We start from the raw sequence: 24,599 nt of genomic DNA on the forward strand, positions 1-24,599 counted from the left end.
GCAGCTTGACACTGTTGCTGTTGCTCACCGTCACTGTTGCTTGAGTGGCTGAGATAATGCCGCCAAGCAGCTTGACATCATCGCTGCTAATGCTCACTGTTGCAGTCGTGTTGATGCCAAAATCGCTGGCAACTGAAAAGAAGATGGAGAAGACAGAGAGAAGAATCCAAATCCCTAAAAAAAAAAGATTTTTTTTTTTTGAAAAAAAAAGAATAAAAAGGAACAAAAATAAAGAAAAGAGAGAAAAAAATCATAAGAGAAGAAAATTAAAAGAAAAAAAAATCTGAAGAAAAATAAAAAAAAAATGAAAAAAATGCACACACATGCATGCATTTCTTCTCCCTCGTGCTCTCTTTCCAGTGAGCGATAACTCGAACATTCTCAATCTCTCTCCTCTCTTTTATCATCTTCTCGGCCAAAACCCAGGATCTGATCGGCGACAGAGACGAAGACACCTTCTATAACCTTGTCACCGACATCTACGAGTAAGTCTGGGCCAGAGCTTCCACTTCTCTCCTTCCATCCCCAACCTCTCTCACCGTGACACCACGCGCATTCATCAACAACGCGCCGCCGATCTTATCAATGCGCAACCAGGCCTCAAAGCTCTCGACATCGGATACAGCGTCGGTGGTCTGATGCGTACAATCGGCAAGCCACCCGCGCGCGCGTTCACAACCGGAAAGCCGGTTTTGACTCGATCTGCGACGTGATGACTCCCTCACGATGCCCTTCGCCAATGCATCCTCCGATGCAGCTTACTCCATCAAAGCCACTTGCTACGCACACAAGCTCCAAGACGTTTAACGTGAGATCTACCGCGTTTTTTTAGTTCTGGTGCGGCTGCTGTTGCCAAGGTTGTGCATGGGCTTCGTTGATGTGTTCTTTGCATGCTGTCATGCCGGTCTGGTAAATGACAGAAAGAAGCACTTCAGATAAATGACCGAAGACTACAGCATTAGAACATGGATTGTGAGACTTGCAAGATCAATATTTTCTTTTGGTTCTTGATCTTTCTGAGAGAACAGAAGATTTGGAAAGGTCTCTCTGATCAAGTTAGCAGTGGATGGCAATGGTTGATACCTTGAGAAAGCCACAGTACTAGCTGTGTTATGTTGATCATAGAATTTCCCATAAAGAGGAGATAGAGCAGCTCAAGGTTATTCATAGAAACTTAACTAAACTCTAAATGAAGTGGATATGGATAATATGAAGGTGTACCTCACATCAAATTTGGCCTGATGAAAGACCCGAAGATCTGGAGCTGCATAAGTGCCAGCAAGGACCAGAGGCACCACAATTAAAGTGAGCATGGATTTCCAGCAGTAGATAAAAGCAATGATGATTTCAACAAATAAAGTCAAAAAATCTCGAGATGAAATGGCCCAACTACAAAAAGTTAAGCATATCAGATCTCTATAATACTTAGAAGGCACCATTACCGGCGTTGTTACCGTATGCATCGAGAGCACTTGCAAATGCATGCAAACCCTGATGTGCAACACCCGATGAAAGTTACTGTCCAATAGCTTGGAGATGCATTAAGTTGTAAGAAGAGATGAGCATGAATTATTCCACATGGTAATTTGTTGAGATAGAATGCTATCATTCAATATTGGTTCAGAGCCACCGAATGCAAAATAATAATAATAATAATAATAATAGAAATAAATAAATAAATAAATGAATTCCAAATAGCGATTATGTGGATTCAAAGTCATGCATACTATGGACCTACAAATAGCAGTCTGAGTATTTGCCTTGCTTTTGAAATTCTACACAAGGTCATCTTCTGTCATCAGTAATAATAAAATAAATAAATAAAATAAATAAAATGATATATTAGAGTGATCAAGTGTGATGAGTGAGAATGATATGTATGAAAGCAAAGGGATGCAGATAATTAACCATTGCTTATGAGTTATTAGCATAAAAAAAAGCCAATGATTTCTATATATATGGCATGTGCATGTATACTCACGTGCTCTTAAAAAAGTCCAAGCATATGCCCCCACTGAGAAACAGAGAGAAGCTCAAGAGAGATCGAGATCCATGACGGCCAACCCCAGGGTCTTCTTCGACATGACCATCGGAGGCGCTCCGGCGAGCCGGATAGTGATGAAGGTGTATACCAACGTGGTCCCCAACACGGCGGAGAACTTCCGTGCTCTCTGCATAGGCGAGAAGGGCATCGGCAAATGTGAGAAGCCACTACACTACAAAGAGTCTACCTTTCACCGTGTGATTCCCGGCTTCATGTGCCAAGGCAGCAATTTCAGCGCTGGTAACGGCATTGGCGGGGAGTCGATCTGCGGATCCAAGTTCAAAGATGAGAACTTTAGCCGCAAGCATACTGGTCCCGGTGTTCTTTCCATCACCAACGCCGGCCTCAACACTAATGAATCCCAGTTTTTTCATCTGCACCGCCCAAACTTCGTGTTTCGATGGGAAACACGTCGTCATTAGGCAGGTCAACGAGAGCTTGGACGTCGTCAAGAAGGTCAAGAGCGTTGGATCTCAAGGTGGAAGGACCTCGAAGGTCGTCACCATCGCCGATTGCGGTCAGTTCTCCTAAACGGGTCTCAGATTTTGCTGGATCCAAACCCGTTCATTTATTAGATTCATTATCTGATTAGCGGATCCTTTTATCTTGCTTTTTTTTAAATGTTCCAGTGTTCTAGAATGGATCTTATATCTGTGTTTCAGATCCGTTATCTTTCACGACCGTCTTTTGATTTTTGTTTTCGATGAAGCTGATGATGATTTAGTGTAATAAATTTAGGGTTTTACTAAAAAAAAAAAGGAAGAAGAAGGTATTACATGCATGCGTGCAAGCATATCCGTAACCAACCATGCATTTTAGCGGATGTCTCTTTCACAATCAAGATATCCATGGATTATATATATATATTAACAAATCTTATTATCAGATTGTTGGTTAAAAAAAAAAGAAAAAAAAAGAATGAGAAGCATGCATTGGGTATGCATGCATACTCACATTCGGGTTCAAAAGAAAATAAATATATAAATGAATAGATAAAATATTTTTAAAAAAACATGAGCCCACCATGAAAAACCCACATGCACGTGAATGAAAAGTATGCATATTCATGTGCATGTTTAAAATTAAAATAATAATAATAATAATAATAATAAAAAGGGTTCCCACCATGAGAATGAGATATACATGGGATAGTTAAAAAATAAGAACCCATTATGATGAGTGTGGATAAAAAAAATATATAAAAGAAAAAGAAGAGAGAAGAAAAGTCATATGCAAGCAAATGAATAGCAGAGAAAATGCGTGGAGAAAATTGATAAAAATAATAATAATAAAAAAATAATAATAGTAATAATAAATAAAATAATAAATGCTAGTCTCAAAGCAACAACAAGGGTGCTTATCTCGAGGTGGTGGCTAAATTTGTCTCAAAACAGCAATGAGATATATGTTTTTTTTTAAGCCGATCTCAAGACATCGAAAGTCAAAGACCCAAATAGTTTCACAAGTTAATATTTTAAAAAAAATCTATAAAAAAAATCGACAATTGAACTCAGTGGTTTCAGAATATTGAAAGTCGATGACCCAAAGAGTTTCACAAGTCAGTTTTAAAAAAAATCAATATAAATCGACAGTTGGACTCAACAGTCTCATGATATCAGAAGTCAAAGACACAAAGAGTTTCACAAGTCAAAATATAAATCGATATTTGAACTCAGTAGTCTCTAGACATCAAAGTCAAAGGCTCAAGAGTTTCACAAGTCAAGATTGGAAAGAAGCTTCACAAGCATGAAAGTCGAAAGCAAGTTTATGGTTCATCAACAGGGAGAATTCATGACTTGAAACCCAACTTAAATTCAAGATGTGAATCAAATCAAAAATGCAAAATGTCCAAGACACAAGTTTGGATATAAGTCCATAAGTCAAGATAATTTCAAATGTTTTGTATTCCATGAATTCATATTTATTGAAATGAATGAAAATTGATTGTCACAATTTGTTTCCTTTTTTTACACTTATTTCTTAATCGGAGGTTCCTGCGATGATGTCCAGGGTAATTAACATTAAGGGCTTGCCTTTAATGGAAGTCATGAACCCGCAATCCCTCAAAGTCCCAAAAAAAAAAAAAAATTAAATTTGATTTGTGATCCATGCTTTTTAACCGGTAAACCCTAATCAAAGGCCGGGTGAAAAAAGGAGCCCACACTTGGCCTTAGGTTCACCAAGGTATACAAAGAGAGTATTCTATAAGTAAGGAAAATTTCAACACTAAATATGAAAAATCAATGCTCTAGCTAATAACTTGAATAAAAAAGGACAACAAACCCGAATTCCGTGAATGTGTGTGAACTCACTTAAAACAACCCAAGGTATACTCCTCAAAGTTCTAAGTACAAGGGACTTATTTATCTACAAAAGTGACAAAAATTTTAAAGATGGTAGTAGCTTCACACATCCTCTAAGGTAACCCTTTCCAAAGCGGCCGCTAAGGTGGCTTTCACACTTTCGAGGTGGTAGCTCTTTCTACCGGAGTGGTAGCTTTCACTCATCCTATGAGATAGCTCTTTCGCTTATTAGGGCATAACTAGTATCCGACATATGAGAGTAGCTACATACTTCATAGGTGGTAGCTCTTTACACCCAACAAACACAAATAAACAATAAAACTATTTTGTTCCTTCTTTTCATATTTTTTTTCAGAGTTTAGCAAAAGAAATAAACCTAACTAGTCCCTTTAATATCGAACATGAGTTTCCAATAGAGTTCAAGGAGTGAGTAGTGCACTAAGTGTAAATCACACCGGAGGAGAAAGGGGACGTTCTGCTATCTCTCGACTTACCCTCTTAACCCTCTCCAATCTAGATTTGTCTAACTCTCGTGGTGTGTCACTCACTCACAAGGGTTACCAACAAAAACTCTCAACCATAGTGTCACTCTAAGTGAGTATTCATACAATCAAAGCATTCAAGATTAGAACTCAATAAAAACATCAATTAATGAAAGCATAATAACTAGGTTCAATGAAACGAATACATCCTAGGGTTCACAATCCAAGTACCCACTAGGGGGTTTAGCTCTCCATGGAGCTAATTACAACCAATGAAATCGAATGTAAAAGCAATAAATCCATAGAAAACCCCCTCGATAGTCATGACGACGGTCTTGTGGAGAGTCCTCTACTCGTCCAAAGGTCTTTTTGCCTGGCTTAGGATACACCTCGCCGGATCGGTGCCGACGAAAGCTCTCCCACTAACCTTCTTCCAAAATGATGCGCGATGTCAGAGCCGTCGAACCTCTCCCAATCCCTAGCCAATATCCCTCAAAACCTTAGCTGCAGCCCTCTCTCAAGTTGGGGAAAAGATGGAAAAAAAATACTGAAATCGGGGCTAAAATCGGCTTTTAAAGGGCTGGAATCGGGAATCCACACGCCCTTGTGAATATTTCACATGGCCCGTGTGGAATTAACGCATGAGCGTGTGGAATTTCCACACGCCCATGTGGCTTCTCTAGAAAACTCCTTCTTCGGCCGGCTGTGAACAGTACCTGCTACAGTATTTTTGCCCCGTTATTGCTATAGTGCTATGCTATAGTACCGGTTTGAAACACTCCTGAAACCATGCTTTCATCGAGGTAATGTAAACGAGCACACGTTTACATTGTAGATCGTTTTGCTTCTTTAATGAACGGCCGCGTTGGTGGAGATCTCGTTACACATGCATAAGCCGGAATACTTAGAATGTGACTGCCTTTGTGCCCCTCCAAATCATTGCGCTAGTTGAATACACGGAGGTTGGCACACATTCTAGCATCTTGAACTGACTTATGTCTTTGCGTTTGAACCTTCTCAAGATTTCCTCCAAATGGTGCACTCACGATCTACATTAGTTTCTTTCTCTAAGATTTGGCTTCACAACCCTATATGCATGAAAGTAACATAAATACACACATATTAGTGTTAAAACCCAATAAAAGTAATGCTCATCATAAGGAAAGAATACTTCGCATTCTTATCACACAAGCACTTATCAGAAACACAACTATGCTCTTTTCATGATCAGGTGTGCTTCTCTTAGGCATGGTCCTTTGTTCTTTGGTTTTTAAGAATGGCCTTGTTGTTGAAAGCATGCCCGTGTTTAATGCAAAACACATGTTTTCATGCATTTCACCATATTCTCTAATGTAGGGCATTATGCGAAGGTAGAAAATGTTAACATCTGCACCCTCTTCGAAGAGGGCGAGGGGCGAGAGTAGTTAATAGGCTACTCCAGTAGCTCCAGAGTTCTGTGTACCAGGACATTAGGTGTGGTACAATTGATTGAGTGCTTGACGTAATGGCGAGTCCCGGGAGATTAGCTGGGAGGTCCTACTCGAGTTGTTACTCACCGAGGAGGTCCAACGTCTCTTGAGTGCTGGGGCATTTCATTTATTCTTCTCTATCACCAGTAACACTTACCGAGAGGTGACGTTGGGGGGTTTTGGCGACCTTCAAGCTCGAGAAGGGTATGGTGAGTTTTCACCGAGAGAGCACTATTAGCTCTAGGTGTTTGGGACCTTTTAGAGGATGAGTCTGACAGAGTTCTTTGTTAGGCTTGGGCTCTATGATGGTGTTGCTTCCAGCAAGTGTATGAGGTCGCCAAGTAATACCTTCTGTAAAAGACGAGGATCGTATTCCTTGGGGTTAAAGATCTACTATTACTCCTGCAATGCTTATTTTCTAACCTAACTATTAAGTGAAGGGTTTCTATTTAACTAGTTGTGGAAAAACAAATAAAAGGCCACCACAAATTGAAGGATCAAGTAAGAGACTACAAACACAACAGTTATAAGCAAAGGGCTATGGATGTGGATCCCCTTAGGGGGTCATCATGATGCAATGATGAATAACAAATGATGCAAAGGTGGTTTGGACCGAGGGACTTCTAAATTAGGTCAACCCCAATCTCTTGGTGATTGAACACTAATCCCATATGAGTGTTGATCAGAATCTCTTCCAGATTAAACCTCCTACGATTGCATTAAGAGCAAGGAAATCCCAAAAGAATGGTAAACACAACCTAGCTTTACTCTTAAAAGTCAGAGGGCTATCGTTACCTGATCTCTCGACGTGTCAGTGCAAGAAACCCCTTCTAATCCATTCAAGATCTAGTGTATGTGAGCAAGTAACATTAACATGAATAACTCATAAAGGAACTATGGATCTCTCCACATGTAATTCTAGCATGCAAGCACAACATATTAGATCATAAACTAAAACAATGTAATGAAATTAAGTAACAATAATCCAAAATACATGATGAACCCTCCCCTAACCCCCCCAAGGTAAAAAACAATACAAATAACAATACAAGAAAAGTTCATAAATGCCACTCCCTAGATGAAATGATGATGAAGATGAGGTAGATAGGGCCGAATGACGCTTCTCTTAGCTGAATGCCGCTTCCCAGTCATAAGACTCCTCTCTTTTCAAGGTGGTAGATCTCCCCTTTGAAGTATGGTGCTTTGGAACCTCAAATGCCCTTAAAATCACTTTGAATAATTGCTGCCATTTTCTAGGTTTCTTTTCTTCTAATGGTGGCCAAAAGCTCCCTTTTCAGCCCTAAAAAACTCCTTAAATACCGCCCAAGACATACGAGCCATATAGAGGCCATATAAAAATGGTACGAAGCTAGAATGATGAAATCCCAATGTATACCTGTGTTTATAATGGGGGCATACAGGTCTGGTAAGGACCCGTGTAGAGGCCGCATGACTTAGGTCAAAGTTTTTGTCTCGAAAAATCTCCATATGCTACAGTAGACTGCTATAGTTAAATTGCTACAATGATCTACTCAGTAAAGTGACACGTACAGCTTGAGGGACCTAGTATTATGTAGCTAGTGCTATTACTTCAAGTGTTATTGAGCTTGAATCTCCACTATCATCCCCAACTCCTCATCCTCGGACACCACTGACTAGAAACTCCACTAGCCACGTAGCACTTCCGATGAGTTCACCACTCTTCAAGTGTTATCTTAGTCAGAGCGTCATGAGGATCGCCGATCATATCAACATGCAGCTATCACCATCACCACTTTCCCCAACCCATGCACCTTGCCATGTGGAGGTCGACACAACAAACTTGGATTCAGAGAATGATGCCTTTAAGTTCGAGAATGAAGTAGAGTTAGAGGGAAAGGAGGTTCCCAGGGCGAGGGTGAGTCTGAGGATTCCTCTGCGATTGAGTTTGATTGACCATCATTAGCTGTTTTCCTTTCATTTTGATGTACTCTTTTAATTATTTGGTCTTGTATTTTATACATTTATCAAGGGGATCCTGCTAAATTGTTTATCTTTTAGTTGTCAAATGTACTTTTAGACTTTGTTTTTATTTTCGTATGTGTGTGCTTTTATTTTATTTTGATTTTGAGATTCTTGAGCTTCACTTGTGTACCCTTGTTGCTTCTCAGGATTATATGCTGTGTTGGAATTCGGAATGTTCACTTTGAGAGTGGCATCATCACTCGCTATGGTTAGAGAAGCCCTAATAACTCTCCTCAATTTGATTTACACATGTTCTCTTTGATTATCTTTCATGCATACATTTTATACATTGAGGACAATGTACAATTCAAGTGTGGGGGAGGTTGTTTCTGTGTGTATTGTGATGATGCATGACTTAAGATGATTTGTGACTTGTTGTATAGGAATTCATTAGGTAAATGGGGACACTAGAGTTAGTGTTTATTTTGTTTGAACCTCATATCTAGGAAACCTTTCCATTTTCCACCTTACCGTACTTTTGGAGTCACTTACACTTAGGAGGGCCTTAGTTTTTAGACCTTGTGATTAAAAAAAAAAGAGAGTTACTTAATTTAGAATAATTGTTTTGAGTTCATTCTTGGAAAGTTGGATTTGTAAGAACACCGTACTGATGTTTTCTAAATTCTTGTGTGCAATAGATGGTACAAAGAGCTATCACCTTAGAAGTGTGTAAGCTACTCTTGAATAGTCAGATTTTGGGCATTACCTATATTCACTTGATGAATTACAGAGATAAATGGCTACCTTTAGGGTGTATGGCGCTACTACCCACTTAGTTTTTCTAGAAATAAGGTCGCGTTATCTAGGTCCTCCCAAATTTTGCTGAATAGGTGAAAATTATTTTTTTTATCAGCAGAACACACTAACCACTAGTTTTCCCCTTATGCCTTTGAAGTTCCTATTTTTATGAGATCAAAGGTCATGCACTCATCTTCTTTATCTGGTATAGAATGTGTTTTTTTTTTGAAGTGTTCAAGTGTGAGGGTATTTGCTGAGTGCATTTCATATAGACATTTTTTTTATAGACATTCATATAGCCTATTCACATGATTAGCTTGTTCTTTAACATGCAATTATCTGTAATTTGATGCTACTTTGGGTATTTATGCTTAATTGTTTAGGCAAGTACATCTTGGGACAAAAGAATGAGATTTGGAATGAATTTGGCCAAAAATGAGCTTAATTGCACAGTTGCATCAGAAGCACGGTCAGAAAGCACGCTCGGGCTTCGGCCTGTACAAAATTTGGGACTTAGTGAAATTCATTTGAAGAAGGAAAGCACTGTTCCATAGCCTAGAGCATTGTCGTGTACTGGAAGCATTCCCGTTCTTCTACCCATGCAGTTTATAGGAAGTTTTACTAGAAGAAAAGCACGACACTAGAGCGCTGAGCATGGTCATGCTTCTGCTGGTATAGTTAATGGATTTTTTACATATCATGTTTAAAACACATCCTAAGACATTCCTTAAAGAGCACGGTAGGACGTACGCCAGTGCTTCCATTGGGAACAACCTTTTTAAGCCCATAGGGTTTTCAAGGTAGATCTTCTTTATCTTTCTTTTGATTCTTTTGGACTGCTGCTGGGACTTCTCCAGATTGTGATTGGGGACAGATCTGGGTAGAGAAAACACCATGGAAGTGAAACAAAGCCAATGGAAACTTCATTGGGCCTTCATTAATAAGTTTTGGGAAGCTAGAAGGGAGTTTATGAATTATCTTTTATTTTCTTTTCTAGATCTTCATTTGTTTTGTAAAACCATGAGGGGCTAACCGTCATTCGGTGTCCTGGGCTATGAAGCTTGACTTGTAATGTTTTGATTTTCTAATGTTTGACTATGGCGTCTCCTTGTGATTCCTTCTATGATTTTTGTGTGATGCAAAACTCCATGTGCATGATTACCATAGTTGTAGTTACAAAACTCGACGTGCAAGGTTGCCATAGTTGCATTAGAAAAACTTGATGTGTATTCCTACTATGGTTGTTATTACAAAACTAGATGCATGTTTTCCATTGTTGCATCCCGGGCACCTAGATGATGATTATGAAATCCATCTAGTTATGGTAGACATAGGGGAAATGGGTTGAGTGCATGCCTAGAGATAGGGCCTATGGTGTTGAACCCTCTGCCTTAGGGTTTTTACCCTCAGCCTAAGGAGATGTACCAGATAGTCAATATATGAGTTATTGCATTTATTGAGGGGAGTAGTCTTCCATTAATCTTTTACCCAGTTCTTATCCCTGTCCAATCCTTTCTCTCCTTTTCTTACCTTAGCCTCTTAGATAGAATTCTCACAACCTATTCGATTTAGCTAGATAGTAAGAAATTAACAAGTATCAAGAGATTTCCAGTCCTTGTGGATTCGACTGACGCAATAGGTATATTATACTACTTCTTATGACTTGTACACTTGCGGATACACAAAGGGTGTATCCCTTGTCAAGATGATTCTTGTTGTTTATAGAAGGCTTTTCATACATGTCAAATAAAGCCTTCATCATGTCTACTGTGGTTGTCTTGTTCGCCACATTGTGAGCACAATTTTTGAGAGGGTAAGGCGGAGAACCCCAATACTTACGTGTCAAGGAGCTTCGATTCTTCTTTCTTCATGTTTCTGGTTTTGTTCCTAATGGTAGATACATTTTCTTACTATATAAAGATTCTTCTATTTGTATCTTCCAAATGGCAAAATCCATGCCATTGAATTTTGTAAATCCCAATTCAAATTGCTCTTCATTAGTCATTATTCTTCTCAGCAATTAGGCTCTGGTACAGGTTGTTAGGAATTTGTAGGGTTGTGTGACTTAAATTCCACTTAACAAGAACAATATAAAATAAAATAAGACGGTAGAGTAGAGAAAAACAAGACACTAGAATTTATACAAGTTCACCCTTAAATTGGCTACATCTTGTTTCTTGCTATCATTGCAGTACTCACTCTGAAGAATTGTTTAAGAGTACAAAATTACACCTCACACACTTTCTCTTTGATGTGTCACACCACTAAGAATACTTAAAAGATTTTATAATAATTTTATTCAAGAACTATTATACTCACTCCCTCTTGATTTCTCCCTTGTTAATAGGAACACTTATGAACTTAGACACACATCATCATCCAAAGATCTTCCCCTTTTATAGGAAAATATTTTATATAGAAACAACACATGGGTGGCTTCAAAGTTAAGAATAATGGCTACGAACCATTAATATGGCTTCAAGGTCAAAATTAATAACTACTAATCATTAAAATGAGTGAGTTTTTTTTTTTATTTTTATTTTTATTTGAGCACATGGGCAGCTAGATTTATCTCAATTTTTAACATTCAAGAAGCCATTCATTCCATTGATCGAGACTCAAATGTTCCTCCTAGGATGTTAATTAAGTTTGATATAAAAAAAACCTTATGATACTTTGAGTTGGACTGCAATTCTTGCCACCCTTTCTAAAATGAATTTCCCTAGCATTTGAATTTCTTGGATTCATGCTTGCATTAGTTTAGTTTCTTTCTTTTTTCTTGATTAACAAACATCCAACATCTTGTATTTCCTCCTCTAGTGTATTAGACAAGGTGACCCGATTTCTTCCTATCTTTTTATTTTAGTTTCTCAAAATTTGGCTGCTCTTCTTAATTTTGCTTTAAGAAATCAAATGATCCCTGGTTTCAACTCCAATCTTGGAAACAACTTTAATCATATTATGTATGCAGATGACTTAATTCTCATTACTCAGGCTTCCAGGAAAACAACCCGCAATATTAAGCTTGAGATCTTCTTTCCTACCAGATTCAATAGAAGACTCAATAAGAGTATTTGTAATTTTCTTAATTTCAAAGCTGGTACTTTTCCTTTGACCTACCTTGGGGTTTTTATTTCACCTAAAAAATTGGCCATCTCTCATTTCTCTTCCATGTTAGATAAAATTGAGAGATCCATTTCTTTTTGGAGACACTCCATAATTTCTCTTGCTAATAAAATAATTCTCATTAATTTGTCTCTCATGTTGAGCTTGTTGTATTATCTTTATGTTTATTCTGCTCCTGACTAGATCTTGGTAATACTTTAAGGAAGGGAACTAGGAGATGCCTAAAAAGGAGTTGGCAAGTGAAGGCTTTGGAGGAGGTGGTGGTGGCTAGTGGGTGAAGAAAGTGCGAGTGAATAGAAGAGTTTTGGAGGCAGAGCCGCAGAGGAGAAGGGAGGAGGAGGCGCAAGTAAACGGAAAGGTTTTGGAGGCGGAGCCGCGGAGATAAAGGTAAGCGACGCTCGGTGGCTCGGGCAAAGGTTTGGAGGTGAACATTTTTTCTTTCAGGCTTTTTTGTCATTTCTCAAAAGAGGAGTCGTCTAAACTCTGGATCTAGGTTTTTGCATAAAATGTGTATATATATTTATATTTGTTGGTTAAATTACATTTTTACCCTTATATTCATGTGGGGCTCACCAATTTTTTTTTTAATTTTAATGTTGTTGGGCTTACATTTAAATATTTATTTATTTTTATTTATTGTAAGTTTTTAGTTACCTTTTATTCAAAACCTATCCGCATCTCCTTCCACAATCGCTCGCTCTTCGCCTCTGTATGTTTTAGAATTGCCGTTTAAGAAAAAGTGAGATCTAGCATCTATCCTTTGTTACAACGTGGTTCCGGCGATGAAGATGAGGAACTCACCTCTGTGAGTGCTTGATTGCTAGTGGTTGAGGTAAGGTTCTGATTTATTCTTTTTCCTATCCTTCTTATGATTGTTTGTGAAGTGATACTAGTTAGGGTTAGGATTTGATTTATTTGAGCATAAGATTTAGAAATTTGCTTTTAGCATAGTAGAAATTCCTCTTTAATTTGGGTGACTTAGAGACCAAATTTGGAGGAGTTAAAAATAGAAAATTTGTAGATCTTGTTCTTAACTAGCTTACTACAAAATTTTAGATTTTCTCCATGTCCATGATGTAAGTTACAACCTTTGAATTCAGCGGATAAGACTTCTGTGTTGACCTTGAAGAGTTATTAATTTTTCATGGCTTTAGAGTTTGAATTAGATATAGAATTATATAGGAAAGTTGTAGAAGTCGACATTATCTATGGATCTGCAGAATTACAGAATTTATTCCTCCAGAATATTTGTGTTATAGCCATATTACTAAACTTATGCTCAAATGGCATTTTTATAGAAAGCATGAAGATTGGTCAAACATTTTCATTGTCTTAGTTTTGGAATCATGTCATATTATTAATTATAAAGTTGTTCCCTTTTGAGTTAGTTATCTGCTTCTAAAGTTTTATTTATTTGAAGTTTTATGCTGCGAGATATCCTTATTAGAAAGGATATGTATGAATTTTTTTATTTACAGAAATAGGTTTACTCAAATTCATGGTTTAAATTATGTAGATCACAAATCATTGTGAAGTCTGAATATGGTATAGCAGTCGATGTCTAGTTTTCTTAGAAGCTAGAAATTCCTGATTTGGATCGGAATTCACAAAGTTATGGCTTTTTCAATCATCAAGGGCATGATGGAGTTGTTTATTAGCCACTTGACTTTTGTAGCTTCATGAGTGTCATGAAATTCTTGTTGCTTATCTTTGGTTATTTTTTTAAATTCTTATTTTCAGTAAATTCGATGGGGTTTCTTCCCAATATAGGATTCCCTGAGAGAAGCTGATTTGGTGTGAGTTAGAGTTTTTGGGCATTAGACAGGTAAGTAAACCACATATAAATATCAGTATATCTATATACTTTTCGACTCTTGATAAATTGTCATTTTAATTTGTTCACTTATTTATTTTTGGTAATGACATTTTTGTTATTCATTCAATTACTTTTTAATTTAATACTTATTAAATTTATGATTATTTATATTGTTCTGAGTTACTTAATTATTTTGTTATTATTCTTGGTTTATTTAATAGTTATTAATTTTTTATTATTTATACTTTCTGACTTATGTGATCATTTATTAAAATTTCTTTTTTTTTCAATTTTTATCAAATTTCCGGTAACCATATTTTCCTCCATTATTATAAAAATTTCAATTATCTGAAGCTTTTTTACGAATTAGCTATTCAAGTTTAGATTAGAAACTAATGACTTATTTTGATATCATAAAAAAAGTGAACATACGAATATTGATATTTTGTCTTGGCTGATTGCACTGTATTTGCTTGGTCTTGACTTTGATAGTTTGTTATTTTACAAACATGAAATATTTTGGCATAGAAAATAGTGCCATGTAACTATGTACTAACCCTGTCATTGAGGGTTAAACAGTAACTGTGTTGACATGTACTTCTGACATAAAACCTATAGTTTCTTAGCATTCCTAGGTGGAGAATAATGGCCTCTGACGTTCTTGCTTGGGCCACCTTAGGTTAAACAAATGAACTCTGAAAATCTGACTCAGGTCACTGAGTTTTAACAAATGAATTTTGATGTCTTGTTTTGACATTAGTTATTTGGAGGCCTTATATGCTTGTTCATTTGATACAATATATTTGTTTGAAATATTCAAATTTCTGGGTTTTATTTCTAATATTTATTGTACAATGTCATACTTAAGTATGATTTTGAAGTCACTAAGTTTTTATGTGATTTCGATGTTTTTAGTGGTTGCTTATTGGGCTATCAAGCTCAATAAGTTTTCTTTCTCTTTCAGATCAGGAGTAGAGTTTGGTGGTGGATAGCTTATATATTAGTGGGGTCGTTGAGCAAATTGCCACCTAGTTGTTTAGCAAGTTAATAATTCCCTTTTCTTGTGGACTTGGTTTCTTATCTTTGTTTAGCTGTTTTGTCAGACATTGTTATTTTCCGTTGTATTTCAAGCTTTGTAGCCTTTCTTTGTGGTGTGACACCCGCAAGTGCACGGGATGGTCATATTCCCTGGGGTCCCAAGGGCTGCTATTACTTTCCCCTAGATGACACTATCTAGTCTACCCAATATAAGTTTAAAAGAAACTAAGAAAAATAATAAAAGGAAAAACTATAAACAATTGGACTACGGCACACCACATAAACATATTAAGGAAGCAATTAACAATGAGAGAGCAAGGTCCCCAGACGAGGATCCCCATCGGGACTACTAAATCTAGAAGGATGCTATAATTACACAGATAATGGTGGTTTGGGCCAAAAGACATCCAAAAACAGGTTACCCCCGATGGTCATGGAGATAACGCCTAATCTCATACAAGTATTGGCTTGGAATCTCTTCCAACCAAATCCTCCTACGATTGCATTACAACCAAGGAAATCTATAATTAGGGCCAATACTCTATAACCTAGGTCTATCCCTAATGGTTGAGGGGTATGAAATACCCGATGGTCACGGCATATTCATACATGAATCCCCATCAAGCTAAGTGAGTCTAGTATAAGGGCGATGGTCACCCAACGGAGTACAACCTAGAAGTTGGATCGCAGAGTTCTCATGCAAAACAACAAATCAAAGAAGACACAGCTTGAACCACAATCCAAACCAAATACATTAGAAGTAAATTACAACATCCATACAAGCATGTTCATCCCAAGGTTCACCAGATGCCCGGTGACCTTGGGAGTCTAGTTCAACATGAATAAGAGAGAGATCTCAAGATACAAATGAAACATAAACAAAACCAAAGAAACTCCCTTGAAATGTTAACTAGAAGATGGTGGTGAGAGCTTGTTGAATCTGCACAGGCAAGCTCCTTGATGTTCTCCTTGATAATACTCCTCTTTTTCCCTTAGATTTGCCCCTTAGATCTGCCTTCTTCCGCTGCCTTAGAGCACTAGGTGATGAGGGTGGAGAAAGGGTGGCTAAAGGCCCCTTCAATGAAGCCCTAACTTTCCTTTTAAAATGTTCTTAGGTTGGCTTCGTGAAGGAGGCCGTTAGAGTCTAGGGAATTCACCGAAAAATTCGCGAAGTGCTACAGAACTATTATAGCAAACTGCTATAGTAAAATTGAGCATTCTTCTCCGATTCATGGGCATCTTCATGGCCGTTAGCAAACCCATCAACGAAACCCGAAACTTTGCCGTTTCTCAAGTTTGTCATGCTATAGTAACTATAATAGTGCCACTACAATATCGGGGCTCTAAAACGCCATTTTCAGTGTTATTTTCCTTCTCTTTTGCGTTGTCGAGCTCACCTAGGCATCCTCAAGACTTGTAACATGAATAAGTCCAATTAAATCACACAAATGGCAACAAATAATAGATTTATACATAAATAGTACAACATAAATACGTATATATTGAATACACACATTTAGGTGTTTATCACTTTGCTTTTGAAATTTAGTGCCTATGCTAGATGTTTTTCTCTAGTGTGAGGTAGGTATTGAGGCCTTGTGTGCCTACTTGGTTACGGCCTTGTAGGTATGTGGCCGTTTGTTAACATTTCAGGTTAAGGGCGTTACAATTTGTGTCTTACATAGGTTAATAAGAAACCATCTAACTTAAGCATGTCTTAATCTTGTCGACTCATTTACAACATGAACCTATTTATATTAAACCCATACATGCTTTAAACAGTGTCTTGTCATGTAATCTTGTCAGTACCCATTTTGCCAGCCTTAACGGCCGTAAGCATTGTACTATAAACTTCTCTGGATTGCCCTTGTAACCACCCTTACGAGCGTATGTTGCGCTCGTAAGCTCCTATGGAACATTCCTTATGGTTTGACTTATGGGCATAAGTCTTGCTCGTAAGTCCTTTAATAATCCATATGCTTATCCTTACAGGCATAAGCATGCCTGCAGGGTTCTCTTGAAGAGGCTTACGGCCATAAGGTGCTTGTAAGTCAGTCTACATGCTCTATTTGCGCTCTAGATTGATTCTTTTGAGTCTCTCTCATTCTTAAGCATTGCCCGAAGTTTGAAAATACAGAATACACCATGTTTAACATCAAATTTCATAATATTACTCTAATACATGCCTAATGAGTACAAAATAATATTAAATGGTATATAATTGTACACTTATCAGAGTTCTTATAGTGTACTGCTTTGCAGTTTCATGCTCTTTTGCTTGCTAGACTTGTTTCATTAGTTAGATATCTTCAGTTGGGTCATGATTTTTTTTATACAACTCCTTTATAGAGTTTTAAAGATATTGTTAGATGCATAAATGCACGCATAAGGTACGATAGTTATCTTTGTTATAATATTAAAAAGCCTTCAACTCCTTCATCAAGGTGATTGTACAAGGTTGAGATACCTTTATTGGACAATACATACTTATCATAGAATTTTTGAAATAAAGACTTATTTTATAAATGATCTATGACCAAGTCAAGTACTAGGTCCTTGTAGAGCCACTTGAGGTATTATAACCTTCACCATGACCAATTCCATTTTTTCTTCATTGAAGTTTCAGTTTGAGTCTCGTATGCCCCAAATTTTGTCTCTTTTTTTTATTTTTTTTTATGGAATTGTGGTATTTTAGCATTTTGATCATTAGTTAGTTCTTCTGTCTAATTGGTTTGAACAAAAATTATTTAGTATTAATTTCTATATGATTTGGTATCTATAGTGACTTGCTTAATTAGATATAAGAAGGAAAAACAGGTATCTCATATATGTTCAGGAGTGTTATGTATTCTCATAGGCAAGCCTAATGCTGTTATCATGTATTTATGTCATTTTCATAATGTCATAATGAATAGCAATTGGTAGACCAATTTTTGTTAGAATGTGGCTATAAGATTGTTGGAATTTGATAGAATTTGAGAAGGAATTGAATGAATTTCATTAAGACAAAAGGCCAATAAATAGATACAATTAGTATAGATACAATAGTAGGTAGTATGTATAAACATAGCATGTTCAAAGTATATGTATATGTATATACTAGTACTCTAACACACTCCCTCAAACTCACTGTGGGTCAAAAACTGAGAGTTTGCCAACTAGGAACTGTAATCGAGAAATGGTATGTGCCATAGTGAAAAAAATCAGTAAGCTGGTGGATGGAGGCAACATGCAGAAGAATACTGCTAGCAAGGTAATGATGACGAACAAAGTGAATAGCAACCTCAAGATGCTTTGTGCGCTCATGAAACATAGGATTAGCAGCAATTTTGATGGCACTCTGGTTGTTACAATATAGAGGAGTGGGAGTTGATATGGAAACACCAAAATCCATCAAAATCTGATGCAACCAAATAATTTTCTTGGTAGCAGAGGACATAGCACCATACTCAGCCTCGACAGTGGAAAGTGCAACATATACTATTTCTTGCTTTTCCAAGAGATAAGGAAGTCTCCAAGAAAAATGCAGAAACCAGTAGTAGATCGCCGATCAGTAGAATCACTGACCCAATGAACATCACAATAGTTGTGTAACTAAAATGATGATGTGGCCATGAAAAATAAAGATCGAGTGATAGAGCCACGGAGGTAACAACGAACCCGTAGAAGTGCAACATAATGAGTAGGCCGGGGAGCACTTACAAACTGACTAAGAACATGAACAGTGTAAGCAATGTCGGGCCAAGTAATGATCAAATAGACAAGAGCACTAATAAGTGCTCGATAACAAGTGGGGTCAATTAAAAGCTCACCATCAGAAGAGGAGAGATGGTGATGCAACTCAATGGGAGTGGAAGCAGTGTGAAGATCGGTGATTCCAGCTCATTGGAAAAATGTCAGAAATGTATTTCAGCGGAGACACTAAATAACCATGACTAAAATAAGCAATCTCAAGACCCCAAAAGTAACGAAGAGGACTAAGATCTTTCATTTGAAACTCGGTGTGTAACTGCTATTTCAGAGAAATAATAATATCAGCATCATCAGCAGAAATAACCATGTCGTTGGCATAATCATGAGAACTCTTAGTAAATCCAAGAGCAAGAATCACACTGAGAAAATGCTCAAACTAGGCGGGAGGAGCCTGTTTGAGCACATAGATGGCCCGATGAAGATGGCACACATGCTGAGGAGGATGAGAGAAACTAGGAGGTGGAGTCATATAAACCTCCTCTGAAAGATCCCCATGTAAGAAGGTATTGGTCACATCTAACTAATAGAGTCGCCAGTTATGTGCTGTAGCAACAGCAAGAAGAAGATGAACGGTAGTCAACTTGGCTACAGGGGCGAAGGTCTCCTCATAATCAATACCATAGTCTTGAGTAAAGCCACTAGCAACAAGGCATTCTTTATAACGCTCAATAGTGCCATTAGCGTGGTATTTACCGTATAGATCCACTGACATCTAATTGGAGTAACACCAGAAGGAAGGAGAACGAGATCCCAGGTATGCATTTGCTAAAGAGCCCCAAGTTCCTCTTCATAGCTTGCTGGCAATGGGAATGTTGGGCGGCCTTAAGATATGATTATGGCTCATGATGAGTGTGAACGGTAGCAAGAAAGGTCTGAAAATGTGGAGAGTAGGTAGAAGATAGAGAAAGAATATACCGAGCTGGAGGAAGATGAACACGGCCTAGGTAATGATGATGGACAGTAGGAGCATCTTTAGGCTAGGTGGGGCTGAAGGAGGAAGTAGGAGAATCACTTGAAGTATCAACACCTGCTGGGGGTTGGGTAGAAGAAGGAGGAGAAATTCCAAAGGATTTGGTTAGAATAATGGAAGGAAAAGGAGTAGGAGGAAAAGAGGAAGACCTAAGAAATGAAAGATCCGGAGGAGGGGAGGAAAAGAAAGGTGTATCTTTAAGAAAGGTAACATGATGAGAAATTTGATGATAACGAGAAGGATGATCATATCAGTGATGTCCCTTGTTTTCAGAGCTATAACCAAGAAAAATGCACATTGTAGAACGTGGAGAGAGCTTAGTTTGCTTAATGTAAGACAGAAGTACGAAGCAAATATAGACAAAGGTGCAAAGATGACCATAAAATGGGGAACAAGAGAAAAGATACTCATAAGGAGTAACACCAGAAATGGTAGAGGAAGGTGTTCTATTAATGAGATAGATGGATGTAAGAAGGGAATGAGTGGTCTCAAGAATGTGGCAATACTTGCACTCAACAACACCATTCTGAGTAGGTGTGTAAGGACAAAACTACTGAGGAAGGGTGCCATGAGAGGACAGTAAAGAATGAAAAGATTTAGATATATAGATACTTTTTAGCTCCGTCAATACGAAGAACCTTAATTCGTTTAGCGAACTGAGTATAAACCATTTATTTGAAGTGAGAATAGATGCTTAATACTTCCGACCGAGAACGCATAAGGTAGAGCTAGGTATATCTAGAAAAGTCATCAATGAAGCTTATGTAATAAGAGAACCTAACAAGAGAAGAGGAAGTAGCAGGACCCAAGGCATTAGAATGTACAAGATCAAAAATAGAGATAGAAAAAGGAGTCACTATAGGGAAAAGGGAGAGCCTAGCGTTTAGCAAACTTACAACCCATACAAGAAGATAATGAGCCTGAAGAGACATAACCAAGACAACCTGAACTAGTTAATAATATCAGGAGAGCATGAGATACATGACCTAAGTGAGAGTGCCAATGATCTAAAGAATAAATAGAAGCAACAATAGCAAGATTACAGGTAGAAGGAGAGGGTGAAATAGGTATGTGAAGAGACTCGATGTGATAAAGCCTGCTAACTCTACATCCAGTCTCAATCCTCTCGCTTGTGAGATGATGCAACACAGAACAGTCAGAGGAAGAAAAGGTATCAATCAAACCATGATCTGTAAGCAGACTAACAGAAATAAGATTTAAGGCTAAATCGGGAACATGGTGAACTGTGGGAATATTAAATGGAGAGATTGAAGGTGACTTTACAGTGTGACAGGAAGAAGACTTCCATCAGCAGTATGAACATTAGAAAATGGGTGAGAGCTAAAAAGATGAACTAGTGTAGTGGCATCCGCAGTCATATGATGAGTAACACCAGAGTTTAAAATCCATGAGGAGGAAGACATACTAGAACCAGCAGACATAACAGAAGAGGAACTGAATTGCATGACTTGTTATATAGCATGTAGTTGCTCTGTAAGCTAAGAAACTTGAGAAGCAAGAAACCCAAAAGATCAGGAGTAAGGACCTCGACAATAGCATCTTGAGGTGAAGAAGAAATACCAGAAGATCATTGAGGAGAATGATTATATGGATGTTGCTTTTGTTGTTGCTGAAGCTTTGGACAGTGATTCTTCGTATGGCCTTTTCGCTTGCAGTATCGGTAGAAGGAAGAGGATCTAGGAGAGGAGGAGAATGGAGCACTGAGATCAGAGGTTTGAGAAGAGCGGAAAGAGGTTGTAGCCAAAACTATGTCAGTAGAGCCTGGACGAGAGGGTGACAGCGCATGCAGCCTAGTCTCCTCAGCCATGACACTACGCACAACATCATCGAAGAATGGAATAGGGTCTTGATTAAGTAATTGACTGTAAACATCTTCACAGTCGGGAGATGCCTAATCTCCATACGAATCTCAACCTCATAGGATTGACAGATGAGGATCATGGAGTGATGATTAGCAGTAATCCGTGAAGTAGATGTACTGTTAGTCTCTTAGTAGGAGGGAAAGTACCATCCACATGGCTAAATAGCTCTAATCTAAGCAGAATAATGCATGCAATAGTGTACTATTTTTTGTAATTGGAGCCATTTAACTTGACATCCACAAGGGTAAGGAAGTCTGTAGAGGAGATACTAGCCATGTGGAGCAGTTAGTTTTTTTATTATTTTTTATTGTTTTTAATTATCTTTTTATTTTTTTTAAATGGTCAATATCAAGTATTACCATCAATGTGAAGCCAAGTGGCTGGATGTCTCCACTTAGAGTCACATTAGTTATTGCCATCAATGTGAAAGTGGCCATCTCCTTAGAAATGTTGGCCAATTTGATTAACTTGGAATTTGTGATATCTCCATGAAAGAATGTTGGCCAGAGCACTGCTGGGCTTTTTACTCAGCAGCGTTGAAGAAAACTCATTGGCCAGATGATGGTTGAACTTGGACTATGATCAGCACACCGGAAGTTGTTGGACGGTGGTTGAAGTGAGAAGCTCTTAGTGTGGTTGCTGTAGCAGCAAGGAAGAGCAAGACAACAACAATGGGAAAGCTCGGGAGGCTCGGCGGCGGCAGAAGCTCACATGAGCTGGTGTGTGTGGGGGCGGCATTGGGGAGCAGTGGTACTCGTGGGCTAAGGCAACAGTGTTTGCAGAGGCTTGGGAGAAGGACCTCGATGGTACGGTTCAAAGCCGAGGGCAGAGTGCTCGAGAAAGACGCTGGCGTAGGCCAGGGCAGCAGACGAGCTTGTAGAGGGAGGGAGAAGCTCTAATATATATATATATATATATATATATATATATATATATATACGACCAAAGTTTAACAAAAAAAATTCGGCCAAGTAGGGACAGATTCGGCGATCATCAAACAAAAGCTCATCGGAAATACTTGTCGGGAAACCTCTCTGATGTCATGATAGAAGTTGAAAAGGAATTTAATGAATTTCATTAATGGGGCGTTTGATTGGATGTAGTTGAAAATATAGTAGATTTGTATTTACAAATCCTTGTATTTGAAAATTCAGGAGAGTCAAATCCAATGTATGGTTGGATGTATTTGCAATGCTGGATCACAAAATTTTATGTTTGGTTGGAAGGATTTGTAAATTCGGATTTGAAAAATATGTGTTTGGTTTGATGTATTTTTGCTTATATTACATGTTATAGTTTCCCATGATGAGGTTATCTTTGCCCTGATATTATAAATAATTAATATATATTATAAAATTTATATTTTATAATATGTAAATATGAATTCAAATTTCAAATATTATGAATAATTAATATAATTATTATATACTTAATTTATTATAATAAAATATAGGGAAAATTACTATTTACCCCCTACACTGTTTAAAATTTCATAAACAACCCCTGCAAGTTATGAATACCACGGACAACCCTTCCTTTATCATTTTACTTCCTTTTTACCCCTTGTAGGTCACTTGGATTGGGTCCATGTTGTGAAATTCCATCATTGCCCTTAAAAATGGTGGGAAAAAAAACGTCCAATCACATCATGTCTAACATTTTTTACATTTCTTTTTTATTTTCTGAAACAAACTTTGGAAGACTTTTATCCTTGTCCTGTCCCTGTTTCCGTTTAAAATGATACAGTTTTTTGTTTAAACATAAATGTTTCCGTTTAAAATTATCAAGTTTCTGTTTAAATATATCCAGTTTCAGTTTAAACAGAAATGATTTTAGTAGGTATTCGGATTCTACGAGCGTATCCGTCCCACCTCAAGGCCACCCTGACGATTTAGTAGCCCTTCCTTACTCGTTAGATCATTTTGAAGTTTTGTCATTGCATGTCGGACAACGTTTTGAAGGCGCTAATCATTTAAAAAACTCATTTCACTACCACGAGTGCGGACACAATCATAGATCTTGCAAAGAAACTATCGCCAACTAATCATAAATGATAACTTATATTCGTTACATATGTTTGCCACAAACTATCGCATATTATTGTACATTTTGCTCGTTATTTATGAAAATCGTTTTCATAAACAAACCCAAATTTAAAATGAAACAATGATATTTAAACATAAACATAGTTGTATAAGTTAATTATTGATTAATTATCCCAGTTTTTGCTTAAAACTTATGTTTTTTCTCAACTATTATTGTCATGTCTTTGTTTCCGTTTAAAATTATACAGTTTTTTGTTTAAGCTTAAATGTTTCCGTTTAAATTTATCAAGTCTCTGTTTAAAATGTTATGTCTCTGTTTAAATATATCCAGTTTCAGTTTAAACAGAAATGATTTAAATGTTTCCGTTTAAATTTATCAAGTCTCTGTTTAAATGTTATGTCTCTGTTTAAATATGTCCAGTTTCAGTTTAAACAGAAATGATTTTAGTAGGTATTCGGATTCTACGAGCGTATCCGTCCCACCTCAAGGCCACCCTGACGATTTAGTAGGCCTTCCTTACTCGTTAGATCATTTTGAAGTTTTGTCATTGCATGTCGGACAACGTTTTGAAGGCGCTAATCATTTAAAAAACTCATTTCACTACCACGAGTGCGGACACAATCGTAGATCTTGCAAAGAAACTATCGCCAACTAATCATAAATGATAACTTATATTCGTTACATATGTTTGCCACAAACTATCACATATTATTGTACATTTTGCTCGTTATTTATGAAAATCGTTTTCATAAACAAACCCAAATTTAAAATGAAACAATGATATTTAAACATAAACATAGTTGTATAAGTTAATTATTGATTAATTATCCCAGTTTTTGCTTAAAACTTATGTTTTTTCTCAACTATTATTGTCATGTCTTTGTTTCCGTTTAAAATTATACAGTTTTTTGTTTAAGCTTAAATGTT

At 37.3% G+C, this 24,599-nt stretch overlaps 1 pseudogene; it reads left to right on the top strand.

Annotated features, from left to right (window-relative positions):
• The first annotated feature begins 2,052 nt into the window (after nucleotides 1-2,052).
• On the top strand, nucleotides 2,053-2,575 carry LOC120263917 (annotated as a pseudogene).
• The last annotated feature ends 22,024 nt before the right edge of the window (nucleotides 2,576-24,599 follow it).

The sequence above is a fragment of the Dioscorea cayenensis genome, chromosome 6 (genome assembly GCF_009730915.1).
Source record: "Dioscorea cayenensis subsp. rotundata cultivar TDr96_F1 chromosome 6, TDr96_F1_v2_PseudoChromosome.rev07_lg8_w22 25.fasta, whole genome shotgun sequence".
Classification (NCBI taxonomy): Eukaryota; Viridiplantae; Streptophyta; class Magnoliopsida; order Dioscoreales; family Dioscoreaceae; genus Dioscorea; species Dioscorea cayenensis.